The sequence below is a fragment of the Lactuca saligna genome, chromosome 1 (assembly GCF_052625555.1).
Source record: "Lactuca saligna cultivar CGN05327 chromosome 1, ASM5262555v1, whole genome shotgun sequence".
Classification (NCBI taxonomy): domain Eukaryota; kingdom Viridiplantae; phylum Streptophyta; class Magnoliopsida; order Asterales; family Asteraceae; genus Lactuca; species Lactuca saligna.
The window spans coordinates 107,995,245-108,008,240 of NC_136417.1; positions in this window are offsets into that span (position 1 = coordinate 107,995,245).

The following is a 12,996-nucleotide window of genomic DNA, read 5'->3' on the forward strand; positions in this document are numbered from 1 at the left end:
CCTGACCGCCCTCTCCTGCTCCCGATCCTGACCCAGATCCACTCCTAGCATGCCTCGTAACCACCATACTGAAAAACACAGCAAACATCAGATACATCCCACTAACCTAGGAACCGAGTCTCAACCCAGCCCTAGGGGTTGTGACTTCCTTAATACGCGTATGGGTCCTGTGCTTTCAGTAGTACGCGCCCATACTACCTTCCACACCTACCCATATTTATATCAAGTATCACCACAACACCCTAGTGAAGAACAAGTATAACAAGCACTCAACCCTCACTCCTAGAGGAGCACTGGAAATCTCATACAGAAAGAAACCCTAGGCTAGCAGGCATCATAAATCAGGCTACTCTATCATGCAATTCCTGAAGACCCCTAGTCTAGTACTTGCATGCTGTTCTATCATATCACATAAACAAATAACTTGTATGGTATTTTGGGGCTACTTACTGGCCCCGACTGATCATACCTCCGCGTCCTCCTTTACTCATTTTTGAAAACCATTTTAGATTCTCTTTTGAAAACTCTCCTTGATTTGAGACTGGATTCACACGAATGTTCCTCCAATTCACTCAAACCAAGGCTCTGATACCAACTTGTAACATCCATAAAATTCAAGCCAATTTAAACTTTTCAAAAATAACCCTTTAACATTAATTCTTTATGAAAAAGGTTTTCATTACAATTATTATCAGAGTACTCCCAGAACCATATCATAAAACAAGAACATGAGGAGCGGTACGATCACGCCTTCGCCTTGCCACGGTCTCCTGAAGTACCTGAAAACATTAAACCACAACTGTAAGCCCGGAAGCTTAGTGAGATACCCCCAAAATACCAAGCACATATACCATACACATAACATATCATAACAGAACAGAACAACCATGCACTTTGGGTCTACTGTGTGACTGGTCCGCCACACCGGGCCATCAGGACACCTGGTCCACCCTCTGAGTCTAGCCATATCGAACGAGTCTGCAGTGTGGTTGGTCCACCCGCACCGGGCCTTCAACCCACCTTGTCCACTCTCTGAGTCTACAGTATGACTGGTCTGCCCTCACCGGGCCTTCAGTCGGCATGGTCCACTCTTCGAGCCTCGGCACGTATGGTCCGCCCTCGTGGGGCCTACAGCCTATCTGGACCGCTCGTTGGGCCTTCGGAATATCCGGTCCGCCCTGGGTATGTTGGCCTACAGCACAAAGCAGGACCCGCCTCAACCCAACCCCATTCAACCAACCATGTGCACATAAACATATAACCACATAACAATTAATCATCAATAAACTGATCTAGCAGATCACATACATAGCATACTCTAAACAGGATACCGACCTAACCAGTCACTAATATAGCATCATCCTATGTAGCAGGATACCGACCTTAACAAGGTCTCTTTCATATACCATCCTAACTACCAGGATGAAAACTTAGATAAGCAATAACATAACAACAATATCCAGATTACAATCTGATAAAGGGTCGGCCTTGGTGCCTTAAACCTTGTCGATATAGTTAGGATAACTTACCTTGCAATTGCTGACTGAAAAGATAAGATCACGCTGCTCCAACCTCCGACACGAACTCCACCACTGATAATACCAAAAGACTGAACTCAATAAATACCAATAATTACCAAATTACCCTTGGAAGTCAACTGGTCAACTCTTGGTCAAAGTCAAAGTCCTCAGTCAAAGTCAAACTTCCTGAGTGACTCTACTCGCTGAGTCAGTCCGCTGACTCGTCGAGTCCTTATGCTCTGAAAACTCCCATATCGCGACCCAACTCAACTAGTCCCCCCAAGACTCGCCGATTCCATGAACTCTAAGTCACCTCCTGCTCAACTCACCGAGTCGTCCCTCGACTCACCGATTCACAGCTCAACCAAAACGGTTAGGACTTCGCGACTAGACTCGCCAAGTCCAAGAACAGACTCGCCGAGTCCAACGCAATCTTCAACAGACTCGCCGAGTTGTTCTTCCAACTCGTCGAGTTCCTGCCTTTCTTCATCCAACTCGCCGAGTACACCCATTTGACTCGCCGAGTACCTCTAGTTCTTAATCCGTACAGTGGCTTTCAAGCCATGCAGTGACTCCAATCCATAGATCCAACCTCCTACAACCTTCCCCACACGTAAAGGTGCAAACATTACGTGAAACCATGGGGAAATAATCCCCAAATACTTTAGGGCTAAGGCTTAAGGCAAAGGGACTTCACCAACCACTCTAGGACCACACCTTTACAACAAATAGGATAATTACCAGCGTGGATTTGAAGTTTCAACTTCAGATCTAGCTTCTAAACTCGAAATTGATTCCACTCAAGCCATAATCCCCAAAATAGCAACCAATAATGAATCTAGAAGAAGGAAACTCAAGGTAACATATTGTTACCTCAAAAATGATCTAAAGGAAGAGTAGATCCCTGATGTACAATGATATCCAGATGCTAGCCTCTTGATCTTCAACCTTCTTCTTCTCAATTTCTCTTCCCAAGCACTAATTCTTCATCAATGGAGGTTATACACGATTTAAGGGTTTTCTAGGTATTGGAAGGTAACAAAGAGGCCGAGGGTGGGTTATAATGTCCTTTATATAGGGCAAAACCCCGAAAATTAGGGTTCTCTGCACCCAACACCAACTCGCCGAGTCACTCCTCCGACACGCCGAGTTGGTCACTTAACACATGACCAGATTCGCGACCCGACTCGCCGAGTCTACCCATTGACTCGTCGAGTCGGTCTTCCATATTTACACTAAGCACCCTGAACTTTGCTATTCTGAACTCGGGGTGTTACAGGATTCAAACGACCCTCGGACAGATAACCCTGATACCCTAAGTCCACAACAAAACAAGGAATAGGAAGTAGGGTGAGCTATCAATCCTAAGTCCTGTGAATCCTACTTATATAACTATATCTATATACATACACTTTTAAAAGAATATAAGTTTAAAAGGGTTTAAGAAACAGTATTTGACATGTAAAAGAGTTTGTAAAACAGTTTGAAGTAAAAGAGTTTGATAACACAGTTTGAAAAGTAAGAAAACCACTTGTTTGGTAGTTATTAATCACATGTGATTGATATAATAACTATAATTGTTCAACTTGTATTCCCCCCATAAAAGCATTTAAAAGGTTAATTAAAGGGGTATGAACTCACCTGTAGTGAGTGGTTTGGATGAACGGATTGCATAGAATACTAAGTGTCAAGTGAAGACTTGAGAACACATGCGGATCCTATTTAACATCTAATGATACATATATGAATATAATTAGTGCTTATAATAACTAATTATTGAATTGAAACCACTTTATGGGCTAGTAAACACTTATTTTGAAGTGTTACCACCATATATGATTGTATATAAGGGGTATATGGCTATACAAGGGAGTGTATGGTGAAAATACATACTATTTGTGTGTGTGAGGCCAGGGTGTGTGGACAGGGGGTGTGTGCGGCCACACACTCCCTATGGAATGTATCAAAACGTAATTTAAGGCTTTAGAACTCATCTAGGAAGGTTTCTTACTTCATGCTTTAGCCTTATATGAAGTGTATTACCACTTTTGGACCTAAAAAGGGTGTGTGCGGCCAGCATGATGTGTGCGGCCGCACACCCTTTATGAACATGATAAAATCATGTTTTTCTAGCATATCAACAAGTGTTCTTAGCATATAACAAGTTATGATAAGGGTATACACGTTATAGAGGCTTGAAAAGGGCGATTAAGGTCCAAAACTAGTGTGTGTTCTTGACTAAAAAGGATGTTTTCATGGATCAAGGCAAGGGGAAAGGCTAGTTAAGGTCACATATTAACTAAACAAGGGATGAATCGCTCACTTGATTGAAGTTTGGCGTGAAACTTTGGATGGTACTTGAGAGAAAATGTGATCTTGCTTTGAAGAAGTGAAAAAGTGATCAAAAATGACAAGTGTAGTATATATATATGGGAGAGTGTGCAGCTAGGGATGGTTGTGCGGCCACATACACCTTGTTTGGTATTTTTGGCCCGATTTTGTGGTTATACTAAGTCTCAAGCACTCCTATAGACCCAAAACTTCATTATAAAATAGCAAAACTAGGCTAAATTTGATAAAAATGAAGAATGTATAGGTTAGAAATTTCGTGTTGTCACATCATCCCCCCGTTAGAAGGAATTTCGTCCCGAAATTAGAGTTTAAGCAAATAAGTAGTTACAAATAACTAAATAAAAAGACGAGGATATTTCATTTTCATCTGATCCTCTCACTCCCAAGTGAATTCAGGTCCTCACTTGGCATTCCAGCGAACCTTCATTACCGGGATACGACTTTGTTTCGTTTGCTTGACCTCTCGGTCCATGATCTCAACAGGTTCTTCCATGAAGTTGAGGCTTTCGTTGATCTCGATCTCGTCGAGTAGGATTACAAGAGTCTCGTCCGATAGACACTTTTTCAAGTTCGAGACATGGAAAGTAGAATGTACGTTACTGAGTTCTCGTGATAAGTTAAGTTTGTAAGCTACAAGGCCGATTCTTGAGAGAATCTCGAAAGGCCCTATTTACCTTGAATTTAGCTTTCCATGCTTTCCGAAGCGTATCAAGCCCATCCATGGTGAGACCTTCAATAGAACGCGGTCGCCCACTTGGAATTCCAACGGTTTCCTTCGCTTATCAGCGTAGCTTTTCTGTCTGTCTCTAGAGACTTTCAATCGTTCATGAATCTGAACGATCTTCTCTATCCTTTCCCGTATGATCTCTGGACCTGTGAGAGTGCTGTCAGGAACTCGTCTTGTCGCTAACTGGGTATCACCCACCTCAGCCCATCACAGAGGGGATCTGCACTTTCGGCCATAGAGGGCCTCGAATGGAGCTTCCTTTATGCTTGTGTGATAATTGTTGTTGTAGGAAAATTCTACAAGGGGTAAATGAGTATCCCATGCTTTCCCAAAGTTGATCACACAGGCTCGCAACATATCTTCCAAGGTTTGGATAGTCCTCTCACTCTGTCCGTCGGTCTGTGGATGGTATGCGGTACTCATGTCCAACCTAGTTCCTAAGGAACTTTGTAGCGACTGCCAGAACCTCGAAGTGAAACTACTATCTTTTTCCGAGATAATGGATATGGGAACACCGTGAAGTCGTATAATCTCCCGTATGTAAGTTCTTGTAAGCTTCTCCATCTTGTCTGTTTCCCTGATCGGCAGGAAGTGTGCAGACTTGGTGAATCTGTCGACGATGACCCATATGGTATCAAGTCCACCCATTGTCTTGGGCAACTTGGTTATGAAATCCATAGTGATCCATTCCCACTTCCATTCCGGTATCGCCGGCTGTGGTAGAAGACCGGAGGGTTTCTGGTATTCGACCTTGATCTCGGCGCAAGTAAGGCATTTACTCATGAAGGTAGCAATCTCTACTTTCATGTTAGGCCACCAGTATAACTTTTTGAGATCCAGATACATCTTATCTGAACCTGGGTGCAGAGAATAACGAGTGTTGTGTGCCTCGTTCATGAGCAAGTCTCTGAAACCACCGAGTTTCGGGGTCCAGATCTGATCCATGAAATAATAAGCTTCGTCACTGTTAACCTCCAAGTTCTTATCCATCCCTTTCAGGGATTCACCTACCACATTTTCAGGTTTCAAAGCGTCGAGCTGAGCCACCTTAATTTGTGTGGACAAGTGTGAATGGATAGTCATAGTCAATGATTTAACTCGACGACCAGAATATTATTTCCAACTTAGGGCGTCAGCTACTACATTGGCTTTCCCCGGATGATAACGATTTTCACATTCGTAATCACTAAGTAGCTCGACCCACCGTCGTTGTCTCATGTTGATCTCCTTATGGTCGAATATGTATTGCAGGCTTTTGTGGTCTGTAAAGATCATGATTTTTGTACCATACAGGTAGTGTCTCCAGATCTTCAGAGCAAACGCCACTGCTCCTAGCTCAAGATCGTGGGTGGTGTAGTTGACTTCGTGTCTTTAGTTGTCTCGAAGCATAGGCGATAACCTTACCTCGCTGCATCAGAACACATCCGAGCCCTTGATTCGACGCATCGCAATAGACTACGAAGTCTTCTATCCCTTCGGGGAGGGATACTATGGGTGCCGTACACAAGGCTCGCTTGAGCGTTTGGAAAGCTCTCTCCTGTTTCTCTTCCCAGTCAAAGGCCGCGCCCTTCTGGGTCAGTGTTGTAAGAGGTTTCGCTATGCGGGAGAAGTTCTGAATGAACCTGCGATAGTAGCAAACGAGGCCTAGAAATTGACGAATTTCTGTAGGCGTCTTTGGTGCTGACCAGTTTTCAATGGCTTTTATTTTGGAAGGGTCCACGTGTATTCCCTCTTCGCTAACCACGTGCCCTAAGAATTCGACTCGTCGGATCCAAAAATCCCATTTCGAGAACCTCACGTAGAGCTTCTCCGAACGTAATGTTTCTAAGACCTATCGCAGATGTTGACTATGCTCTTCCTTACTGCGAGAGTAAATAAGTATATCACCGATGAAGACGAGGACGAACTGATCCAAGTAAGGATGACACACCCTATTCATTAAGTCCATGAATACAACGAGCGTGTTTGTTAATCCGAACGACATCACTACGAATTAGTAGTGCCCATAACGAGTTCGGAAGGCTGTCTTCGGAACATCCTCCCCTAGCACTCGTAGTTGGTGATATCCAGATCTTAAGTCGATTTTTGAAAAGAAGTTCGCCCCTTGAAGTTGGTCAAATAAATCATCGATACGAGGTAATTGATAACGATTTTTGATGGTTAGCTTGTTGAGCTCCTTATAGTCGATGCACATACGAAACAATCCATATTTCTTCTTGACGAACAAGACTGGAGCTCCCCAGGGTGAGAATCTTGGTCTTATAAAGCCCTTGCTCAGCAGTTCGTTAAGTTGACAGGACAGCTCTTGCATCTCTGCAGGTACTAAACGATAGGAAAATTTGGCTACGGGGGTAGCCCCTAGAACTAAGTCGATTCAGAACTCGGCTTGGCGACGCGGAGGTAATCCTAGGAGTTCTTCTGGAAAGATGTCAGGAAAGTCGTGTACTACCGGAATGTTCTGAATGTCCTTCGTTTCTTGGCTCACATCGACCACATGAGCAAGGAATGCACGACATTCCTTTCGCAAGCATTTCTGAGCTTGAATGCTCAAGATGATACGAAGGTTCATGCTGGGTTTGTCACCATAAACTACTAGGGTTTCGCCAGACGGAAGATTAAGGCGAACAACCTTTTCGTAACACATGATGTCGACACGATGAAAACTCAACCAATCCATGCCGATGATGACGTCGAAACTTTTAATTGAGACCAGCATGAGATCGATCGAAAATGAATGGCTATTTAAAGTTAGGGTACACCCTATGAATATAAACCTAGTGCTCTCTATCTTGCCATTAACCATTTCTACTGTGAACGGTTCTTTAAGTGCTCGTGATTTTTTCTTAAGTAATTGAGCAAATTTTTGGTTCACGAAACTCCTCTCCGCTCCACTATCAAATAGAATGCATGCATAAGAGTTATCGAGGAGAAACGTACCAGTGACCACTGTGGGGTCAGTAACCGCTTCCTCGTGGCCTATGGCCAGAACTCTTGCTACTCCATCGGCATTCCCTGCCTTCAGGCAGTTTCTCCTGTAGTGGCCCGCCTCGCCACATCCGAAGCAAGCCTGGCCCACAACAGTGTCGTGGACTTGGGTGCTTGGCCTCGCTAGAGCTTTGCAAAAATGGGCAGTGTGCCACTTCCTGTTGCAGCTCAAATACTGCATTTCCTGGCAGGCACGAACGTGATGAAAGTTGCATTTGTTGCACTTGGGCAAACTTCCAGCGTACTACTTTACCGGAGCAGCAGCGGCAGGTGGTAATGTAGCATGAGCTACCACGACCTGCTCCTTTTTGGCAGCCTTCGCCTTCTTTTTTGTCACACCCCCAAACCAAGGATGGTGGAAACGTCCGGGGGTGGAGGACTTCATGTATAGTATCACAACAACGTGTATAATAGTGCTCAAAGTAAATACAACCATCATAAATATAATTGAAAAAGTTACACCAATGTATATGTTTACATCTTTCAAATCAATTACATTATGATGACAAAATGAACTGTTTGACGATTTATCGTCCCATCCTCAAAACGCTGTTGATTTCCTGTTTCACTGAATTCCTGAGAATACAAGTACTTTTGAAAAAGTGTCAACACAAAGGTTGGTGAGTTCATAAGCTTTTGATACTAAGAGTTTGAAAATCGATCTTTGTAAAGAGATGTATGTTACCAAGAAAAATCCAATATTTTCCTTACAAAGTTATGTGGTCCAAAATACCAGGACCAAAAATGAACAAGTATTTGTCATACTTAAAGATATAAAAGTGGTTTCAAAATGGCATAAAACCCTTTCTGATTTGAGAAAACTCTCGTAATGAATGGTATGTAGTCTTAAATACCAAGACTGAAAATATACAACAATATCTGTAATTATTGATATAAAAGTGATTTTAAATCGACATAAAACCCTTTTTGATATGAAGGCGTACAAGTATTTTTCCATACTTAAAGTAATTTCAGTGAGCTAAATCGACATAACTCGCTAATTTAAAGTTAGAACCCATAAATCTTATGATTTGTTAATACCACATGTGAGTTATCATAACCATACTTGACTTAGACGGCCTCGTAATGCGACGTTCTTCAGGCGTCGCCGTTAAATGACACTTGTCACCAAAGACCTGCCGGTCTAGCTGTTGCAAGCAGCTCAGGTGTGGGTTTGTCAAACCCAATATAGATCTATACACAACTATCACGTTCTCCCTACAAGAGACTCTGGTTACAATTTACAGGATTTTTTAAATTGGTTACTTTGGAAGTAACCCGAAGAGAGTGACTCACAAATTTATTCATTAACAGATTTACGTGAACTAAACTGAAAACCTTTGATAAATGAGTTTGAAAAGTAAATGATACATAAAATATACCTATTATAGTTTATCCAAAACGTTTGTAATGTATAAGAACTATTTTATGAAAACACATTACTGTTATGAATCCATGAACTATGCTTATTATAGCTTAATGTACGCGTTCTAAATGAATGAGTAATCTTATCATGAATGACTAAGTTTTAGTTTATGATGATAAACTAACAAAGAAACACATTCAATTTTTAGAACTTATTGTTATACACTTTGCTCAACGTAATACAAAGTGTTATGAAAGTTATAAGCTGTTAACTAATTTTTTAACCTTTCTGTGCTGTTTTAGAAAAGTCATAGAAAAATCATACGAAGTCAAAAACTAAATCCATAAATTCTGAGAGTTCCCAAAATGTGTCTAGTTTACTCATAATTTTTATCTTGATTTTTAATGACCTCAAACTTGGGTGAAAATGTCCATAATCACAGACTGGTCCGGATTGGTGTTTGAAAAGATAGGCAGTTTTGTAAAAATCGCCATAAATTGTAGAACAATCGTATGGAGATGTGCAAGTAGTCATTTTAAAGCTAAAAACTGGAAGTACTCACATCTAAAACAGTTTTGAAAGCAAAAATGCTTAAGTTGTCCAAAACAGTCCGTGAATGGAGTCAAACTTTTCTGATGAAAGCTGTTAGAAAAGTTTAGTTATATTCTTGGTGTTTTAACTTGTATTCCCCCCCCCCCCCCCTAAAAACAGAAGAAAACATGAAAATGTAGGGGTATGAACTCACCTTATATGATTTCAGTGAGTGAATGTTGAATAAGTGAAGTGTTCAACTCAAGAACACTTGAAGAATTGCTTTAAAGATTCAAGAATCTAACACAATAATGATGGAGTTTGTGTATGGAATCAATGATTTGAATAAAAGGAATGTAATAATCATAAGGAGAGTGATGATACTTACTAAATGAAGATGGAAAGCTTGAAAAATGACATGGAAATCTCGAAATTGTATGAGAGAAAAAGAGAGAAAAGACGTGTTTGATCTTTGGTGGAAATGAAATAAATGAGGGAGAGTGAGGAAAGAGGGTGGGTTTTCAGCCTTTGACTAAGAGTATGGCTGTCAAATGGTGGGGAATGTACCCTTGAATGACCAGGTATGGTGGAGAGGTGTGGGTTAGTCATGGAGTGGGTATGGGGGTGGTTGCTTGTGTCTAACACTAAGCTAAAGTCAACACTCCACCTCAATTATTCACCCACTAGATTTTATTCTTAAATAATTATTTCCATAAAAATATGTTTAAATTATGAATATATAGGGTCTTATATGTTAAAATATGATTTTTGGAGAAAATCTCACGTTAAAATGATTAAAAAACGGACTTAAAATGGAGAAATGATCGAAAACCGGGTGAAAAATTAAGAAATCCGAAGTCGAGGACCGGAGGCGCTAAGGCTTGGTCATCAGTAGTCCACATCCGAAGGGAGGTCTTGGTCGCCTGGGTGCGGTCCGAGGAGAAAGAGCTGCGGTTCGAGGGTCCTACGCGGGCGTGGCTGCGGCTCACTGGTTGCGGTCGGGGCTGCTGCTCGCCTGCTGCGGCTCGCATGCTGGGGTTCCAACTCAAGAGGGTCCGGCCTCCTTGGCTACGGTTCCGGATGGCTTCTCCTGGGGCCTCGGTTCTGCTCTAGACCTCGGTTCAAGAGGGACTTGGCCCTTATGAGGAGGCTTCGGTCCTAAAGGGTTATTTTCCAAGGCTTTTCCCTTCTTTGAGTGATTTTTCACCAAGTCAAGTGTCGGAATGCCCCAAATATTCAGAATAAATCCAAAAGTGGTTTTGAGAGAGATTTCACCTTCTTGGAGAGATTTGGGAGAGATTTCACATTCTTGGAGAGATTTCTCATACAAAGAGAGATTTGGGAGAGATTTCACATTCTTGGAGAGATTTCTCATACAAAGAGAGATTTGGGAGAGATTTCACTTTCTTGGAGAGATTTCTCATACAAAGAGAGATTTAGGAGAGATTTCACATTCTTGGAGAGATTTCTCATACAAAGAGAGATTTGGGAGAGATTTCACATTCTTGGAGAGATTTCTCATATAAAGAGAGATTTCACATTCTTGGAGAGATTTGGGAGAGGTTTCTAGATAAAGAGAGATAGAGTGAAAACGATTGAGAGAGGTTTCGTGTGTGACATTTGTGAGTGTTTGGCTCTGCAACGCAAGGTCCATAAACCCCATTATGTCATGTTTAAGGATCTTACACACTCCCAATGAGTACGCAACAATGTTTTATCGGTTTGGTTCGTTACTTACCACAGTTTTAGGTTAAGGAAATCTAGATGTACGAACTTTCATTTTATGATCTCTCATTGGAATAGTGAGTTGTTTAGTAATTACATAACGTAAGCCCGATCGGTTTGACTTGTTGACTTTAGTTGACTTTGACTAGATCAGAAATTGACGGTTGTCACATTTTTGTCCTCCCAAAACTTCCGCTTGGGGTCAGCAGTTTTGGAAGGCTCCGAGATGGCTGGGGTTGTTGGTGCAGTCGGCGTACGAACCCCTTGGTCTATGAGCCACTGTACCAATCGTTTGGCACTATCAAATGTAGTGGGGTGTGATGCCAAAACATTTCGTTGGTATGGTGGCATCAGCCCCCATATATATCTCTCGATTTTCTTTCCCTCCGTATGAACCATGTTGGGACAGAGAGCCACCAGTTCACAGAACCTGGCGGTGTAGGCGACTACATTGGAGCCCTTCATGGTTAGGCTCCATAGTTCTTCCTCCAGCTTCTGGATCTCACCCCTCAGGCATTAGTCCTCAATCATGAGGTCTTTCAAAGTTTCCCAGCCCATAGCATTAGCTACCATGAGAGATAGTGACTTAACATGGCTATTCCACCATGTTAGGGATTTTGTTTCGAAGGTGCAAGCAGGAAACTTGACCTTGCTCTCCTCTGGACAGGAGCAGATTTCGAAAACCGATTCGGTTTTATTGAACCATTGCGAGATGGCAATGACTTCACCAGTCCCTTTGAAGGACAATGGCTTGCAGTTGGTGAAGTCCTTGTAGGAGCACTCTTTCAAGCGCACATGGATTTCACCATGAGTAGATAGGACAGGGGTTCCTCCTCCAGTGGAATCTGATGCATGATATTGAGCCATGGCTGTAACCACAGCCGCAGCTACATCAACATTTAGGGCTGTCGTGTCGAACTGAGGAGTAAGTGGTGTTGGTGCGGGAGGATTGTGTCTTGGTGATTTACATGGAGACATGTTTGATCTATAAGTTTACGAAGATGAAAACATTGATAAGAATTTAATAGAAGGATTGACGAGAATGACTCATGGACTAACTCTCCATAGTCCAACAGTACAATGAATAACACGACTAATTGTCAATAATTTCCATGAGACTAGATATCTGTCAATAATAATGGGATTATAGATGTAATGAGTTCGGGAAAAAATGACCTAGAAGTAGGTCTTACATCAACCAAAATGGGAAAATTTTGACAGACTACTACCTAATCAAGACCTAACGGGTCTAAGATTTTCAAAGGTGGGAAATTAGACTACAGTTTTTACACAAACTAGGTTATATCTAAAAGAAAAGTTAATGAGAATCTATCGGCGATGAGAACTACTAGAGTGAGTTCTTGACTCCGACAGAAGACGTTCTATGTCCCTCACGCTCCTGTCAGATCTTGCTTGCTGAGCTCGAAGTTCCCTGACTTCAGCTTGGGTTTTAGTGAGTTCCCTCTGAAGAGATGCATTGTGGACTAGAGTCCTTTCATGAGTAGACTCTAGCTGGAAAATGCGGACTGTGTTAACGCCAGAGTTGGCGTCAATCTCCACGACTTGGCCGATAGCTGCTCGACCCTCCTCTGTGTTCCGAGCAATCCTACGAACTATGATGGGCAGGACTCTGTCAACGGAACTTCCCTCAGTGAGGTTGTAGAAGCTTCTGTCTCCGTTGTAGGGAATGGGTTGACCTTGTTCTTGACTCCATCTATTCAAGTTTGTGGCCTACAGGGGTGTAGGTCCTTGAAATGCTGGATGAGGGTTTGGGTTTTGAACAGCTGGGG